An 18,837-nucleotide genomic window follows, 5' to 3' on the forward strand; every position below is an offset into this window, starting at 1 on the left:
TCAGCCCACACACGTGTACCTGAATAGCAGAATTAGCCATTATAGCCATAAGCTGGAAACTGTCCAAGTATCCACCTACTAGTGAGTGAATAGATAAAATGTGGTATATCCATATAATGGAATAGTATTTGGCATTAAAAAGAAAATAAATACAGGTGCATGTTACAACATGAATGAACCTAAAAACGTGTTAAGAGCCACAGGCAGAAGCCCTGTATTTTTTGATTCCATTTATATGAAATGTTCCAAAAAGGAAAATTTATAATAGAGACAGAAAGCAGATCAGTGGTTGTCCCAAAGGTGTGAATAAAAATTGATGAAAATGGGCTTGAGGGAACTGTGTTGGATGATGAAAATGTTCTAAAATTGGATGATGATGATGATGGTTGCACAAATCTATACATTTACTAAAATTCATTGAATCACAATCAAAAAGAAAGGCAAAAATTTTATTTTACACCTTTATTCCCAGAGTATCTATGACCTGCAGCTGAGCCCCACGGGGAAACTTTTTGCAAGGCAGTTTTATAGAGAAATGTAAAAAAAAAAAAAAAGCTAGTTCTTGTGGAAAGATAACCATGCTTCTATTCAGCAAGTTCTATTTTGGCAAATGCTTTGGAGAATCTTATAAGTGTTAAAGCAAGTTAATTCCCCCCTTTCACTCTTAAGTGATTAATTCCTGAGAACCAGAGTTAGGCATTCCAGTTCGTGACATTTTAAACACACCTACACATAGGCACAGTACAAAGTGCACATTTCCGAGGGGATTTTTTTATGACTATGTTAGGTTCTGTCTTAGAAATCCATATCAAGCTCTTGGGTGGAGTATTGTGTGATTACAGTTTGGATTAAAAAAGGAAAAGAGAAAAAAAAAAAAAAAACTCTTTTTTGACAGTTTAAATTAAAAGGTTTGGTTCATCCAGGCAGCCGAAAGTTTGGGTGTTTATCTTAACTTGCCTCACCTTTCCTTCACCTTGTTCTTCACGGGAGGAAGCCAGGGTTCATAGTTGCTCTGGAGGCAGGATTAAACAGTCCCCTCTGCTTCCTGACTCTTCCAATCCAGACAGAGATGAGGCTCAAATGGGCCTTTTCTTGTCTTTGTCCTTGTCAGCAAGAAGCTGATAATTTCCTGTTGCTTCCTTCATCAAAGGTACCAGGCTGTCATCCCTTTGATGTGTCTGTCCTCAGACTCTGAAGATAGCCAGACCCTGCTGAGTCAGTTCCTTGTTTTCACTTAGAAGCCCTAGGCTACCCCAGGCCTTCTCAAAGCTTCCTGCTCTAGAGACAGCCTTTGGTAAATGGTATAAAAAGAGAGGCAAGATCCAAATAGGGAGATGGCGTTATCACCTTGTGGTAGGCTCCCATTATGCCTTCCCCAGGCAGAGGGAGTATGCTGAGGAAGATTGAACAGGCATGCCTTTTCTGAACCAGACGTTTCAGATGGAGATTCTCACAGCTGAGCCCACAGAGATAGGTAGGGAGACTGCAGGACTTGGCTCTGAGTCTGATTCTTGGTTTTGCTGCTTCCTAGTAAGTTTCTGTGAGATTCAGTTTACAGTTCCATAAAATAGGGTTTGGTATCTGTGCCTGGATTTTTGCAGGGATTAAACGTGCCCATATACCTACAGCAGTGAGCACTGTGCTTCAAGCAGAGGCTCAATAGGTGAAAGTTATTAATTATTATTATTAATTATGAGGTCTGGTTATTATCACACCTTAAATCACCTGGGCAAGAAAGAAGTCATGTTATAGTTATGAATCATAACAATGTGGAGTTTCATCTTAGCATAAATGATACTAGTAATAAAACTTTTGGTCAAGAATATTTAGCAGCTCAGAATTTACTGACACTGTGAGGCCTGTCATGGGTCATATAGAATTAGATGTGCCAACCTTGGGGGCACAGGCCTTAGATTCATGTCTTAGATCTGCAAATTCACTGAACTACCTTGGGTAAATCATTCTGTTTGTCTGGGCCTTAGTTTCCATAGATGTTAAGGAGAACTTATCCAATGTAAGTTCTAAGGAGGATCCTTCCAGAGCTGAAAGTCAGGCTATTGAGAATCCCCATGGACAGAGGAGCCTATTGGACTTCAGCTCATGGGGTCACAAAGGCTTAGACAAGACTAAGAAAAGGGGCTTCCCTGGTGGCGCCGCCAGGGAAGCCGCAGATGGTGAAGAACCTGCCTACAAGACATCTCCTAAATGCAGTTCCCCTTTCTGCCACTAGGAGCAGTCAGACAGTCATCTCGGGCTAAGCCCTGACTCCAGGCATCCCTGTCTCAAACAGACCCTCTTCAACTCTGTTAGTAGTGCCTCTTTTTCTTTCCCTCTCACCTAGAGGGTAAGTTCCCTCAGGGCAGGTATGATAGTTTTCGGTTTTGTTTATATCCCCAGCATCGAGTGCGTTAAAAATCCAATCAATATATTTGATTAATTGATAATGTTAAGCAATGTTGTTTACTAAGGCTGGTCTATCAGTCAACTATTAGGGTATGAATGACCCCAGCATTCAGTGGCTTAAAATAACAATTATATATTTTCATAGGTCTGTGGGTTGGCTGGGGTTGCCTGGTCTAGACTGGGCTGAGCTGTGGCAGCTCTGCTCAGCTTCCTGTGTTTCTCATCCTCCTTCTTGGCGCTATCTTGGGCACACTCTCCCGGTGATGGCAACTGCACAAGACATCGAGCAGAATTATGCATAATGTCTTGAGGTATAGACTTAAAACTGGAAACTATCTTTTCTGTCTCATATTGTTGGCCTAAGCACACCATTTGGCCTGACTGAAAGCAAAGGGGTGGAGAAATATAATCTGATTTTTTAATGGAAGAAATTTGAGAAGTTGCATAACAAAGAGTCTCAATTCAGAGAAAGGTAAAGAGTTGGAGTATTGATGCCCATTCCTGTAAGTAAAACCAGGTTTCCATCATGCCACCATCCTGGGTCATCTTGGGTTGTCAGGGCCCATGTGTTATATTCTATAATAATGAATACAGTAGTCTAGAGGAGACAGAATATCTCCTCTACAGAATACAACGTTAGAGGAGACAGAAAATCAGAAGTAAATTGCAGTATCCTACCAAACTGTTGTCACTGTGTCCCCTTTATTCTGAGGTTCAAGTTGGAAAGAAAGCAAGCAAGCAGAAATAATAATGTAATAATATTAATCACCCACTTATATATAAAACTAGAAATTCTCAAAACATTCCTTCAAAGTATGTATTCTTATCCTTATTTTACAGATGAGAGAATTGAGGCAAGGAAACTACATATATTGCTCAATATAAATGCAACTGATAAGTAATGGAGCTGAAACTCCAACCTCTGTATGTTTGACTCACAAGCTTGCCCTTTCAGTGGAGGAGCTCAGGCAGCAGATTCTAATCTTGACATCTTTAGCGGGGTTGGGGGGAAGAGAGAGAAGACCTTGCCTCTACACCGAAGACAGAGGACATCCATTGGATCCCTAGGCACAGTGCCTGAAACACAATAGGTGCACAGAAATACTTTTATGAAAGGGTAAAAGATGAAAGAGTGAGAGGAAGTAAGAGAAAGAGGAAGGGAAGGTCAATAGAAGTAGAGAAAAGAGGAAGAAGGAAAATATAAGAGATGATATAAGTATGTTGATCCATTTGGAAAAACCATAGTTTTCCATCATGGGCAGAAATCTGTGGATTCTGAGGGTCGTTTATCCCCTGCCCCTACTCATGCTGAGAACAGTGGCCCCATCCCTGCCTCTATGCTGCAGCCTAGAGGGTACAGCCTGAGCCAGCCCTCAACTATTTTGCTGATCTACCAGTCTCTGCCTTGATCAATCAAGACACACTCATTTTCTTGTTCAAAGGCAGTTGTACTTCAGATTCAAGACACTTACATTTCCTCTGCCTGAAGCACCCTGGCCCCTTTTCATGGTTTTCTCCCTCATTTTGCCTGTTTACTCAGGATTTACCTGCCTGTCTTATCAGCAGAAGCACCCATTCTATAGTCTAATCCATTGTAGGCTATCCACTTTTTATCCCTTTAGACTGCTTTATTCTTATTTATAACATATTTATTTACTTCACATCATATTACATACCTTAGTTTGCCTGTTTTATTGGCTATCTTGCTCCACCAGGAGACAAACTTCTTCGGATGGACAAAGTACTTGTTCAGTCCTCTCTCGTTCTCTCTTGTTCAGTCCTGTATCTGGAGCATCTAATACTGTGCCAGACATATGGTAAGCACTCAGTAAATATTTGCAGAATGAACACATGAATAATGTATGGATGAAAAATGCTAACGGAACGGATGAGTCCCCAAACCAAGAGCAAATGAATCATCTGCTTGAATCTAAACGTGGAGCAAGTGTCCCTTATTTACAAAACGAATTTAATGATGCCAGTTATTCACACTGCAAAATGATTCTTCAGTTTACCAAAGGTTTCATTTGAAAGCTAGTTAAGATAGCTTCCCCATTTAGTGATTTTAAAAATATAATCCAATGTACAAAATAGTGGTGTGCAGACATCTTTTCTAGAATTTCTTAAAATGAATTGCAGGTATGCATAATGATGGTTCTGGTTTCTAATTCTGGTTTGTTTGTTGTATGGACAAAGAGATCGGTTTATTAAAACTCCTCACAGAGGGTTATTTCAATGTTTGTATATGCATACATTTACATTACTTTTTAAGCTTGTGAATAGGTGAATTTAAATATGTTTGTGCTCCTGGAGAACCACTGGAAGTGTTCTCAAGATTGGTACTTTGCAAAGCTGGCTTTGCAAGTAGTCCAAGGTTGGTTTAGGCTAAAAGATTTGAGATTTCTGGGTTCCAGTTTGCATGAACGTTGAAATGTTGGCTATCAGTGCTGCAAAAGGGAAGGCAGAAATGATCCTTAAATGGAGAAGGCTTTAAAAAACTTTCTCGAGTGTCCTGGGCTTAAGATAGATGAACGCACGCGGCACAGACTGTGAGTATTTCAGGGCTTTAGCTCCTTGTGTGTGTGTTTCCCCTTCCCTATTCAGTTGCCCCTCTGGTGGCTAAGAGATAATAGTGATGTTTCTGTAGAGCACAGGTGGGTCACAGTGGAATGCAGTGTTTTACACCGGTGGCTCAAGAGCCGCCTTCCTGGAAACACTGTATCAGGGAAGTTTCTCTATTCTGATTGACAGTCACTTTAGTCCTGGGTCTTAAGCCATGATGGATTCCCCATTGCAGAGTATTGTTCTGGGCAGGGGTAGAATTAAAGAATAAACTTTTAATAGCTATTCATTCAATGCCTATTAAGTACTTTAATTTCAGTCTTTACAACTGTTCTTCAGAGTAAGTACTCTTATGCCCATTTTATAGGTAAGAACAGGGAAGCTTGGAAAATTGAACCACTTTCTCAAAGTCAAATAGTTTGCTAATAGAGGAATAATTAAATGTGATTTAATTGCTCAGAGTCTACAAGAGAATATAACTGGGAACTGATTTATATGGAAGAGGTGGGAACGAGAGGTAAGTGGAGGCCTCCTTAATGGTATTCTTTTCAAGCTGAGAATTAAAATATGCAGATGGTCTAGTTAGGATTAGTGTAGGGAGATACTGTTACTGAAAGGCATAGACTACAGAAGGGCATTGAGACAAGATGGAATTTGGAGGTTTTGAGGACCTAAAAAATATCTGTAAAACTGATGTTTAATGAGCCTTGAGGAAATACAGAGATAGATTACCCAGGGTGTCGCAAGACAGGGAAAGAATCCTGAATTGCATCTCAGATGCACTGGGCAGCTATTGATTTGCTTTTACCTAAGTAGAGGTGATCTGCTGTGTTAGTTAGTGAGGAGCATTTTGGCTGCTAGTGGATGAGAGACAGAGGGGATGCATGGGTCTTTTCAAATGAATGCTTTCATTTTCTTTGGATATATGCCCAGGAGTGGAATTGCTGGATCGTATGGTCACATCATAGTTCCATTGTTAGTATTTTGAGCAACCGCCATCCTCTTCCATCGTGGCTGCTCCAGTTCACATTCCCACCAACGGTGCACAAGGGTTCCCTTTTCTCCACGTTTGTTACCACTTTTCGTGTCTTGTCTTTTTGTTGAAAGTCATTCTGACAGATATGAGGTGATATCTCATTTGCATTTCCCTGATGATTAGTAATGTTGAGGTTCTTTTCATGTGAACCCCAATACCATTATATACAGTAGCCAGGGTATGGAAGCAACTTGTACCCATTGATAGGTTAATGAATAAAGAAGCTGTGAGATGTACACACACACACACACATGAAATATTACTCAGGCATAAAAAATAGTGAAATTTTGCCACTTGCCAATGGATGGGCCAAAGATTATTATGCTTAGTGAAATAAGTTAGGGAAAGACAAGTACTGTATGTTTTCACTTATATGTAGAATCTAAACAAAAGAAAACAAAAGAACAAAACAGAAACAGACTCGCAGGTGCAGAGAGCAAACTAGTGGTTATCAGTGGAGAAAGGAGTAGGGGAAGGGGCAAGATAGAGGAAGGGGATTTAGAAGTACAAACTACTAGGTTTAAATTAAGTAAGATACCAGAATATACTGTGCCACACAGCAAATACAGCCAATGTTTTATAATAACTTTATGTGAAACATAATCTATAAAAATGTTGAATTGTTACATTGTTACACCTGAAGCTAGTATAATATTATAAGTCGACTATGTTTCAGTATAGAAAAATAAAGAATGGATGCATCCAGATTGTTGCAGTTTACCTGTCGACAGGGGCTGCTGGCTTGGATTAAGGCCATGGTGCAAGTTCTGGGTGTGTTTTGGATTGGAAGCAGGGCTTTGTGTTGAACTGGCTGTGGCGGGTGAGAGAACTCCCATGAATCATTCTCATGACTAACTCAAGCAGTTGGATAAAGGTGCTTATTATTGACCAGGAAGAGTCTGGAGAATGACCAAGTGTGTGAGTTTGGGAACAGGTGTAGGAGGTAAGGTGCTCCAAGCTGCAGCTTTATGAGACCATCTTGGACACTAGGCTGCTCACTTTCCAGTACCCACAAATACCCTCCTGGGTCAGGAAGACAATGTCACCTGATGGTTAATGAGTTAAAAAAAGAGACTCCTTAGCTCTGACCAGACTCTGACTTTAGACAAACGCTTGCCCTGCTCTGAGCCACTTCTTGTCTCAAAGGAGGAGTTTGGCCCAAAGACTTCTACATTTCTGTTTCCCTCTAAAAGCCCGTAATTTCTGCATACGTTCACTCCAGGCACATTTTTTCAAAAGTATGTCCAAAGAATATTTTAATAGTCATTCTGTGTCAGTCAAGAGTCCTGTCTTGAGACACAGGTGAAATAGGACGCAGAGCAGTGGTAATGGCTAGGGGACACTCGGGGCATTCAGTCCACTCCAGAGCTCAGGGCAAAGCTCAGCCAGCTCCCCTGATGTTGCCTCTCAGGGCCGTTTGTCAACAATCCCTTGCTGCTCATGGCCTCCAAAGATTTTTACCTGTTCACTTTCTCACCTGAAATGTCCATACCATTTCTCATCTCCTTCTCTGTTGCTGGCAGGGGAGGAGCAGAATTCCATGACACAAACAATCTACTTATACGTGGAGCTGCCTTAGTCTGAATCCTAGTTGTAACCCTTACTCGCTGTTGGCAGATATTTTTCTCCATGACCCTCATTTTCCACATCTATAAAATGGTAATAACATCTGTACCTCCTGCGGAGAATTGTTGAGTTAGAAAGGTGATAAATCAGAGTGCCTGGAATACAGTAAATACACAGTGAGTGTTTTTTTCTTCCCCTCTCTTCCCCACTCATCTCACTCCTACTTCTCATTATCTTTCATTTCTCAGAATTGAACTAAGACATCAAACATTTCAGGAAAATATTTCCTGACCTTTCCTTTCCCGCAAAGGGTGTTGTCTCTAATTTGATCTCGCCACAGTGTATCATATCCCCTATGCTCGTCTGTCCCACTGCAGTCCCTTTGTGCGAGAGGTCTAGAGACCAACAATCACTGATACTTAGTCACTGTCTCTCAAGCACACCGGCATACAGTAGGTGTTCAATTAATGTTTGCTAACATTTGCTGCCAAAGAGGATGTTTAAGGAAGGCATCCTCAAAGAGAGACGATGACCAAAGAGGAGGGGGAGAAAAAAATCACCTATGCCCGCTCCTCTAAAGAGATTTTGGCATAGAATATGGAGAAGGATGTGGCAATTCACTCCAGTGTTCTTGCCTGGAGAATCCCAGGGGTGGGGGGTGCTGGTGGGCTGCCGTCTATGGGGTCGCACAGAGCTGGACACGACTGAAGCGACTTAGCAGCAGCAGCAGCAGCAGCAGCATGAAGGGAAAAGAGCGTAAAAGCGGAATCCATTAAATGGCCCCAATTGCATTAGTAGTTCTCTGTTATGTGGCATACTCATTTAGTCTTCAGTACAAGCAGTTCTTGATTGACTAAGAAGTGTTTATCAGAAGAAGCAAAATTTATGGTGTGTATTTGCAGTCTGATTTGCTCTCCTTCTGTAGCTTTGCTTATATCTATGGAAAAAATAGCGAAATGCACCCAGACAGTCTTAATTTCTTTATGTCAGTTGAGTCACAGCAGCAGACATTGGAAGATGTGCTGTAAAACACTCAGTCATCAGATAAAACAGTTTGGGACGTGGCAGATTTTTTCTAGCTAAAAGTTTGCATATTTACAAAAAGATTCTGTTGGAACAAATAGAGATGTAGCCAGACCAGCACTTTTAAGTAGGTATGATTTCAAAGCAGAAAGGCAGCTGAAAATAGCAGCCAGTCCTTTCCAGCCCCTTCCTAATAACCCTGTTTCTCACCCTCATGCCCAGCACCTAGTAATTGCTTTTCCACGATAAACATCTTTTCCTTTCCTTTTGTTAACAGCGTGGCTTCTGGAATAGTTATACATTTCATTTGGCCCATGTCTGTCTGAAATATCAAGTCATAAGTGAGCAGAAGTAGCAGCAGCATCCTAAGTAGTTACTAGAAGGGAGGTGCCATCCCTATATTATTACTGAGTATAATTACACTCATTTTACGGATGAGAAAGTCATATGCCAGGTGGTAAACTGTATGTCCAAGTTGGTACAGCTTAGACATTGTGGAGCTTGGGTGTGTCCCTAGAGCCTTCTCGTTTCAGTACACCCTGGTATTTCTCAGATGTAAGCTGACAAGCTTTCTGTCTGCTGAGGTGATAACTTCCTGTAAACTGGACATTGAACATCTTCTAATGTATCTGTATCCTGAAGCCAAACGCACGGTAACCTGTTCGACTCTGCCAGTGTCCGCATGCGCATAGCACCATCTGCTTTGCATGTATTCCTTCCGCTGCTTAGAAAACGTGTGCCCTTTCATACTCTTAATTCCAGTTTATTCTTTGAAAATTTCATGCTCAAGTGTCCTACCCTCCAGAAATATTTTCCTGATACCCCTTACTGCCCCTTTCTCCCCTGCTGCCAGTATAAACTCAGCATTCTTCCTTTGTGTCCTGTGCAGCCCCCATGTGCCTAATTCCCAAGATCTTCCTCAACATACAATGAGGTTATGTCTCCTGCAGCCTGTCCTAACTTGAAAGTAGTGTTAAGTCAAAAATGTTTTTAATAAATAACCTTCCCTGGGGTGGCTCAGATGGTAAAGAATTTGCCTTCAATGCAGGGGACCTGGGTTCAATCTCTGGGTCAGGAAGATCCCCTAGAGAAGGACACGGCAACCCTCTCCAGTATCCTTGCTTGGGAAATCCCATAGACAGAGGAGCCTGGCGGGCTACAGTCCATGGGGGTCACAAAAGTCAGACACAACGGAGCGACTAACACTTTCACTTGAACTTAACCTAGAACATCGTAATTGAGCCTAGCCTACCTTATACATTTAGCCTACGGCTGGGTAAAATCAATTTAACACAAAGCTTATTTTATGATAAAGTGTTGAATATCCCTAATTCATTGAATGCTGTGTTGAAACTGAAGCACAGAATGGTGGTTGTGTATTGGTCATTTAGGGTGCTTTCAGGTGGCTGACTGCAAGCTGAGACTTGCTGCCCCACCCAGTGTCACAGGGGACTATCAGACCATATACCACTAACCCTGGAAAATGTCAAAAATCAAGAATTCCAGGTACAGTTTCTACTGAATGTGTATTACTTTTGCACCATTGTAAAGTCAAAAAATTGTAAGTTGGGGACAGTATTCAGTAATTGACCCATCATTAAAAATAATTTCTCCCAGGCTCTTATTTCTTTAAGGGCAGAGGCCATATTTTACATGTAGTTTAAGGATACATATTCCCAGGTACATGCATATCCCTGGAACCTGTCACAGACTTTGGCAAGTAGTCTGTATCTATACATGTGAAGATATAACGAGGATAGGTGTCATTCACCTATAGTCACCTGACCCATGGAAGCAGTTTATGTGGAAACTCATTTAAATGTCATAATATGCATGTGAGACTAAAACTGTTTAACTAGGATTATTCTTAGCAGGAGAGGGAGAGAGAGCAAGAAATATGTACAAAAACATATATGTAAATTATATATAGACATATAAATGCACATACGCATATAAGCCTACCAGTATAGACACACACATGTCACAGGTCTGGGTGTCTTACTCAATCACACGCTCGATGAGCTTCCGCCTGCAGAGCTTCCCGGTTTGTTTACCGTATTGGTGCGCACGGCGCAGACCACAGGCGGTCTCTGCTGTCTGTGTTCCGCCGTAGACTGTGTCAGACTGGGCGTCACACCGGTCAGGACACTGAGGAGCCGGGATGCAGACTGCATGGAGAGAAGATCTGAGCACGGATTGTTTGGAGAAGAGAATACTCTGGGGGAACACGATCACTTTGTTCAGATATCTAAAGCGCTGTCAGGAACAAGAGTGATTGGATTCATCTTGGTTGGCCCCCGGGGGTACAAAACTGGGACTAATGGACAGAAACCTCGGGGAGGGAGAGTGCTGCTCCGTCTAAGGAAAGATGCGTGGCCCAAAGGGTCTTTGTTGCGGATCTCATGCTCAGAACAGAGAGCTTCAGTCCACGTCAGATGCAGGAACTCAGACTGTACGTCTCTCTGACAGGTGCTGTCATTATTGCACAGGGGGCTTCTGCTGTGGGTAGGAGAGGATGTTACAGGTACCCCATGATCTCATCTAAATACCAGTTTTAATAGAAGTTTTACAGAGTCTCCATATGGAGCCCCATATGCCTCAGACAGAGTTTTATTTTCTGCTACTATGGCTACCACCACTGTTACGATTAGTATTGATTGTCAGAGAATAGGTGCTGTTTGCAGGGTAGCTACTGTGTAAAAGGCACATATTGCTGCCCGGGATACTTCCAGCATCGCATGCACCGTGCCCTTATACCTGCACAGCAGTCCTGAGGGGTCAAGCGCTCAACTGTTCTGCGGTCGTGAGGAACTGAAGCCCTGGCAGGGTGGAACAGTCCTCTCCTGCTTAGCCAGATACCAGTGCTCCAGCCCATGTACTCACGGCGAAATTAGCTACCTCTCTTCTTTACAGAGAGGGTGGGGAGAAGGAAAGGGAGGAAAGAAGAGGTGAGAAGAAGAAACCAATCAATGGAGAGGAACAATCCTATACTTCACTCAGATTTATTTTGGGAAAAGGTGATACTCTGTTCCCCAAAGGTTCTAATTTCTTGAGTGTCTGAGTGCATATTGCTGGTTGTGTACATTGCCGTGATCAAAGACAGGTTTGTTTGATTCCTGCTGTGATGAATCTACTTAATTCTGTGGCCGCTGCATCCTTCAAAGGAAGCACTGGCTCATAATTGTATGAGAAAGGTCAATTTACATGTGTGGCATATCCATATCTTCTCCTAAGGAGGAATCAGAAGGGACTTAGGTAGGGCAGGTAGAAGAACTTGAATAGGAACTGGAGTCAAAGATGATGAGAAGATTTGGGGGTAATATCTGCCTCAAGAATAGGAAGATTAAACAGATATCTGAAAACATAATTCTAAGCAATTTTAATAGTCTCTTCTCCCAAGGACCTTAGAAGTTCAATTTGGTTGAGCTGGTTCAGACACATACTCCAGCCTTAGTGGAATAATATATGGAATGTGACTCAACGGACATGAGTTTGAGCAAGCTCCAGGAGTTGGTGATGGACAGGGAAGCCTGGCATGCTGCAGTCCATGGGGTGGGAAAGAGTCGGACAGGACTGAGCAACTGAACTGAATAAGTTCTCAAGCCTTTTTTTCACGTATGATGTTCTCTTTACATGTCATATATTCTCCAGACGTCTTTCAAAACCTGTCACCCCTACCAAGTCATGTTTGATAATGATTTTATGACGCTGAGTTGTTTTGGGACGTGGGATATTGAAAAGGATTGAGGATCTGAGTTGACATTGGTAGAAAAGCCTGGCAAGTTCCCACTACAGAGAAAGATGACTGTCCATGTAGCTTATGAACTAAAGGTGGAGGAAACATTTGGATTACAGATAACAGTGGAATACTGACGTCAAGCTGTTAGGGTTGTTTAGGGGATTAAACAAAAAGCAAATGTAAACTGTATGGAAATAGTAAATACTCAACATGTGTTTACTATCTTCTTATAGTAAAAGTGAAAGTGAAAGTCGCTCAGTCGTGTCCGACTCTTTGTTACCTGTTTAGTCCATGGAATTCTCCAGGCCAGAATACTGGAGTAGGTAGCCTTTCCCTTCTCCAGGGGATCTTCCCAACCCAGGGGTTGAACTGGGGTCTCCTGCATTGCAGGAGGATTCTTTACCAACTGAGCTATCAGGGAAACCCACTGTCTTCTTATGGGAAAGCCAATTCATAGCCACTCTTCATAAGAAACTAAACATGTTATTGAAGTTGATAAGAATGAGAAGTCTAAGAAGAGTGTGTGTGTGTGTGTATGTGTGTGTGTGTGTGTGTGTGTGCGTGCAGGGAGGGGGGAATTGCATGAAAAGATCTGTTACAGTTGTCACTGGCTTAAAGCTCCACATTCAGAAAACAAAGATCATGGCACTTGGTCCCATCACTTCATGGGAAATAGATGGGGAAACAGTGTCAGACTTTATTTTGGGGGGGCTCCAAAATCACTGCAGATGGTGATTGCAGCTATGAAATTAAAAGACACTTACTCCTTGGAAAAAAAGTTATGACCAACCTAGATAGCATATTCAAAAGCAGAGACATTACTTTGCCAACTAAGGTCCGTCTAGTGAAGGCTATGGTTTTTCCTGTGGTCATGTATGGATGTGAGAGTTGGACTGTGAAGAAGGCTGAGCGCCAAAGAATTGATGGTTTTGAACTGTGGTGTTGGAGAAGACTCTTGAGAGTCCCTTGGACTGCAAGGAGATCCAACCAATCCATTCGGAAGGAGATCAGCCCTGGGATTTCTTTGGAAGGAATGAAGCTAAGGCTAAAACTTCAGTACTTTGGCCACCTGATGCGAAGAGTTGGAAAAGACTCTGATGCAGGGAGGGATTGGGGGCAGGAGGAGAAGGGGACGACCGAGGATGAGATGGCTGGATGGCATCACTGACTCGATGGACATGAGTCTGAGTGAACTCTGGGAGTTGGTGATGGACAGGGAGGCCTGGCGTGCTGTGATTCATGGGGTCACCAAGAGTCAGACACAACTGAGCAACTGAACTGAACTGACTGAGCTGACTCAGTGGTAAAAAATCCGCCTACTAGTACAGGAAACAGGTTAAATGCCTGGGTAGGAAATACCCCCTGGAGGAGGGAATGGCAACCCAAGCCAGTATACTTGCCTGGAAAATTTCAAGGAGCCTGATGAGTTACCATCCATGGGGTCGCAAAAAGTATGACACAGCTGAGCATGCACACACACACACACACACACACACACACACACACGCACGGAGAAGGAGAGCACAGAAGATCAAGGCTGTCAGTGTCTCAGACTCACAGCCTGTGCACCTTCCCTGCAATACAGTCAGTCCTGTCCAAGGGCAGGGAGGTTCATGGGGGCAGGTCTGGCCTCTGTTTCACCTTCCGGGCCTTGCTGAGACACATGGTAAATCTGTCTGTCATTTGCTGCTCCCCTCTCTTTTGATAGCCACACTTGTCTTCAAACACATTAATATAAGCAGTTCTGCTACAGCCAAACCTTTCTGTTGCCCAAGAATCGTTCATCCCTTTGTGATGATCACCTACCATTTATTTTAAGGTTTTTAATCTTGTTGCTTGTGCTTTGAGTTCTGAGGACAGGATAGTGGGAACTTACCAAAATCCCAAAGATGGGTGAACTTCCCAATGTGAAGTTCAAGTTCTTAGGAAAGGAAGCTTGCCTCCCTCATAGTCTTTATCCCTGGAGTTTCTGGTGCAGAACAAGGCACAGAAGAGTCGCTCAGTAAACACTCCAGTATCTCCTGGCGTCTGCTTGAAGGAAGAGTCTGTATTCCATTTCACGCATTTCTTATTACAAAAACTTTTGCCTTATTCTTAAAGTCTGTTATTGTTAGGTGCATTTTCTTATGTTCCAGTAAATTAAAATTGGTAGCAACTTAATCTTTCTCTCTCCAAACACATTTGTAATGCTTGGTGTTTTTTATCCTGTTGTTCTCCGGGTGTCATATATCATTATACTACATAGCATTTCTTAAAGAAAAAGCCTACAGAAAGTGTATTTTTTCATTTGAAAATCCTTTATTAGTGTGGCCTATAGCAATTAAAGCTTGAAATTAGAATTAAGGATCGTGCATTTTGATGTGAGCGACCATATAGATGTATTAACATTGTGGCAGGGTTTTGCTTTGCAGGCACAAAGGTGTCATTAGGAAATATAATACTCATTTTTTGCCTGATTAATTATAGCAGAGGCATAACAAAATATATATTGTGTGTTGGAACATTGTACCATTTGCAGAATTAGAAGTCATGGTTAAGCTGAGGTATGAATCCAAAACATTCTGTGAGAAACTCACAGAGCAAGTATGAAATTTGCTTTTGAAATATTTTTGGTAAAGAGAATTCATGCACTTAAAACGTGAAGAAATACATGTAAGAACACAGTTCACAGTTTAAAATAGTCTTGAGTTCTCCTCTCAGCTGCTCGGATCTACCATGGCTTTTGATATGTGTAACTTCAGAGGATATTCTGATAATGATTCATAATAAATAATATGTAACATGTAATATAAACATAATAATAGTTACTGTTTTACTTTTTAAATTTTTTAAACTTTTATTCATTTATTTGGCTGCATCAGGGATGGAGACATAGGTTTTGGGAGGAGAGTGAATGTCTTTGCGAGTGGTCAGGTTTTGAGAATCGTTTACCTCTAAGTTTCTTTCTTTGGAAGTTTGTGGCTATGGTGTGATACAGATAGATTGAATCTTCTAGTTTCCTGGGAAGCCGCACCCTTACTGTGCCAGCCCTCCTGTGGCACAGGGCGCTTGTTCTTGCTCTCTCTTTGACTGTTGTCCTAGTGGAAAATGAGAAGTTCTTGTATGACTGCCGACAGTCTTGCTGCCAGTTCCCTTCGTTGCTCTTTAATTCCCTCAAGATAGCATTATTTATGTTGTTCCTAGCCAGGATGGTTTGTATTCCCAGCTAGGGGCCAACGTAATGCCTGCTGATACTTAGAAGACAAAGGTTTTGAGGTTCTAGCCTCTAGAGGTTGTGAGGTGAGTTGAGTCAGACTGCCTTGCCTCTGCTCCAAGCTCCATCCTGTACTATGTCAGGTAAGTGACTTAACCTCTTTGAACCTAATTTCCATCTTCAGTAAAATGAGGGTAAGTATAATGTCTACCTCTTGGGACCATCATATGTATTAAAAATGTAATCTGTGTTCAGTACTTAGCACAGGAGCTGGCATGTGGGGAGCAACCAATAAGCTTTGTCTACTGTTTGTAATGGGATGTCTTTAAGACCGCTGATCTGCCTATATCTAATAAAGAGAGCTCTTCTGCATTGCCTCACCCAGTGAAATGGATTTTACCATTATTATGCTGAGAGAGAAGCCTTATTCCATACCTTCAGATTAATCAATTTCAGTTCATTTCCCCACCTTCTTGTAAAGCCAGCTTTGACCCTGTCTTTCAACTCAAAATGATGATTTTATGAAAGTTAAAATGAAATTAGCAAAATGGTACTTTTCAGTCAATGAAAAGTCTGTCAGCTGAAAAAGCATGAACAATAACTCACATTTCTCCTACTGCACCCTACATGCAGTTGTGTGTTATCTAACAACAGGGGGATGTTAAATCATGCAATGTAAACTTCCTTCCCCCAGAGTAGCAAGTGAGCTATTTTCATCTTTCTGTTGTGACACCATTTTTTAGATTGTGTCAGCATGCTTATTATCAATTTACCTTTTCACAATCTGTGTTTATTTTCTTCCAGTTGGTTGAGATCTCTCCCCTAAGATTGTCTAGGCATTTCCCTGGGTGTCCAGGTTGGATTTGGGCTTGAAAATGTGCTTTCTTGCTCAAATACTAATACAATGTGAGCACTACCCACCCAAAAGGCTCATGATATATATTGGCAAAGAATTATATAGTGTTACATTCAGCATGTATTCCTAGACATTCTCAAGTAATAATCTGTTTAGCTGTGTTTAACTGATCACTTACAAAACTAATTTGGCCATGAAAAATTTATTTTCACAAGAAGGGGTGTTTCAGAGAATGATGTATTTGGCAGGATTATGCGTAAGATTGATAAGTTATGGTAGTTGGCCTGTTCCTCAGGTTTAGAAAGATAATAATAAAGAAGCTATTGCTTGGTTTGATCTGATTTTCCAAAGCCAGTGGGGACCATAAACACATAACTCTAATCTGGTTGACGGGGCTGGGACCAGGGTGAGGAAACGGAGGCCCTTGTCATAGGTAGATATCCCACCATTTAAGGAGGTACCACAAAACTCAGTAATCCAGGTAATATTTCAATGCAGTATTTTTTTTAAAAAATGCAAAACTTCTGTGATGGACTGAGTGGCAAATTTCAAATAAAGGCAGGATCAATATTATTTTTTTTATTTTGCTTTTGGTGGTAATATGGCTCTGTATGTACCGTTACTGTTATTTTCTTCACGTGAAATTTTGGTGTTTTGTCCTTCATGGGTTTTTTTGCATGCATTGAAATACTGTAGGCCTTGATTACTGAGTTTTTGGAGGCCCTTTTGACTTTATGCCAATGGCAAGTGCCTCATCACCTTGCTCCACTACCAGCTCCACTCTTTGATCCCTGCCCAGTGTGCCCGAGGATGGAAGAGCGAAAGTATTTCATCTGGTGCTGAGGCTCTTAAGGTCAGCATTAAGAAGAGGTGGCACATGCATGTGCGCAGCAGCACTGGTTACGACGGGCAGAAGGCGCAAGGACCCACGTGTCCATCACCTCATGAATGGATAAGTGCAGTGTCATATGCACACACAAGGGAACACTGCGTGCGTGCGTGCTACGTTGCTTCAGTCGTGACTGTTTGCAACTCCATTTACCGTAGCCCACATTACTCAGCCTTAAAAAGGAAGGCAAATCTTTCACATGCTATACCATTGAGGACAGTTGATCTAAGTAAAATAATTATACTAAGTAAAGTGATCAGTCCCAGAGAAGACAAATACTATGTGATTTCGTTTCCATGTGGCGTCAGTTCAGTTCAGTTCAGTCGCTCAGTCGTGTCTAACTCTTTGCGACCCCAGGCCTCCCTGTCCATCACCAACTCCCGGAGTTCACTCAAACTCATGTCCATTGAGTTGGTGATGCCTCCCTGTCCATCACCAATTCCCGGAGTTCACTCAAACTCATGTCCATTGAGTTGGTGATGCCTCCCTGTCCATCACCAACTCCCAAAGTTCACTCAAACTCACGTCCATTGAGTTGGTGATGCCATCCAGCCATCTCATCCTGTGTCATCCCCTTTTCCTCCTGCTCCCAATCCCTCCCTGCATCAGAGTCTTTTCCAATGAGTCAACTCTTCACATGAGGTGGCCAAAGTACTGGAGTTTCAGCTTTAGCATCATTCCTTCCAAAGAACACCCAGGGCTGATCTCCTTTAGGATGGACTGGTTGGATCTCCTTGCAGTCCAAGGGACTCTCAAGAGTCTTCTCCAACACTACAGTTCAAATGCATCAATTCTTCAGTGCTCAGCTTTCTTCACAGTCCAACTCTCACATCCATACATGACCACTGGAAAAACCATAGCCTTGACTAGATGGACCTTTGTTGGCAAAGTAATGTCTCTGCTTTTGAATATGCTATCTAGGTTGGTCATAACATTCCTTCCAAGGAGTAAGCGTCTTTTAATTTCATGGCTGCAGTCACCATCTGCAGTGATTTTGGAGCCCCAAAAATAAAGTCTGACACTGTTTCCATTGTTTCCCCATCTATTTGCCATGAAGTGATGGGACCAGATGCCATGATCTTCGTTTTCTGAATGTTGAGCTTTAAGCCAATTTTTTCACTCTCCTCTTTCACTTTCATCAAGAGAATTTTTAGTGGTGTCAAGAGTAGTCAAACTCATGGAAACAGAAGCTAAGCATGGTCATTGCCTGGACTAGAAGAAGAGAAATTGGGAGTTGTTATTTAATGGTTATAGAATTTCAGTTTTGCACAATGAAAAAGTCCTGGAGATGGATTGGATAGCAATATTAATATACTTAGCATTACTGACCTTACACCTAAAAATGGTGAAAATGGTAAATTTCATATTATGTGTATTTTGTCACAGTTGAACATTTAAACAAAAGAAGAAATGGCAGAGGTCAGGGGCAAAGAAGCACATCATCAAAAGCTGAACTTGAGAGTGGAGACAAGGAACCATAATGCCCAGGAAGGGAAGAAAGAAAACAGAAGTTGGGCGAGCAGCCTGAATGAATAGCAGCTGAAGGGCTTCTGTCTGTAACTGGAAACAA

Source organism: Capra hircus, chromosome 18 (assembly GCF_001704415.2).
Source record: "Capra hircus breed San Clemente chromosome 18, ASM170441v1, whole genome shotgun sequence".
Taxonomy (NCBI): Eukaryota; Metazoa; Chordata; class Mammalia; order Artiodactyla; family Bovidae; genus Capra; species Capra hircus.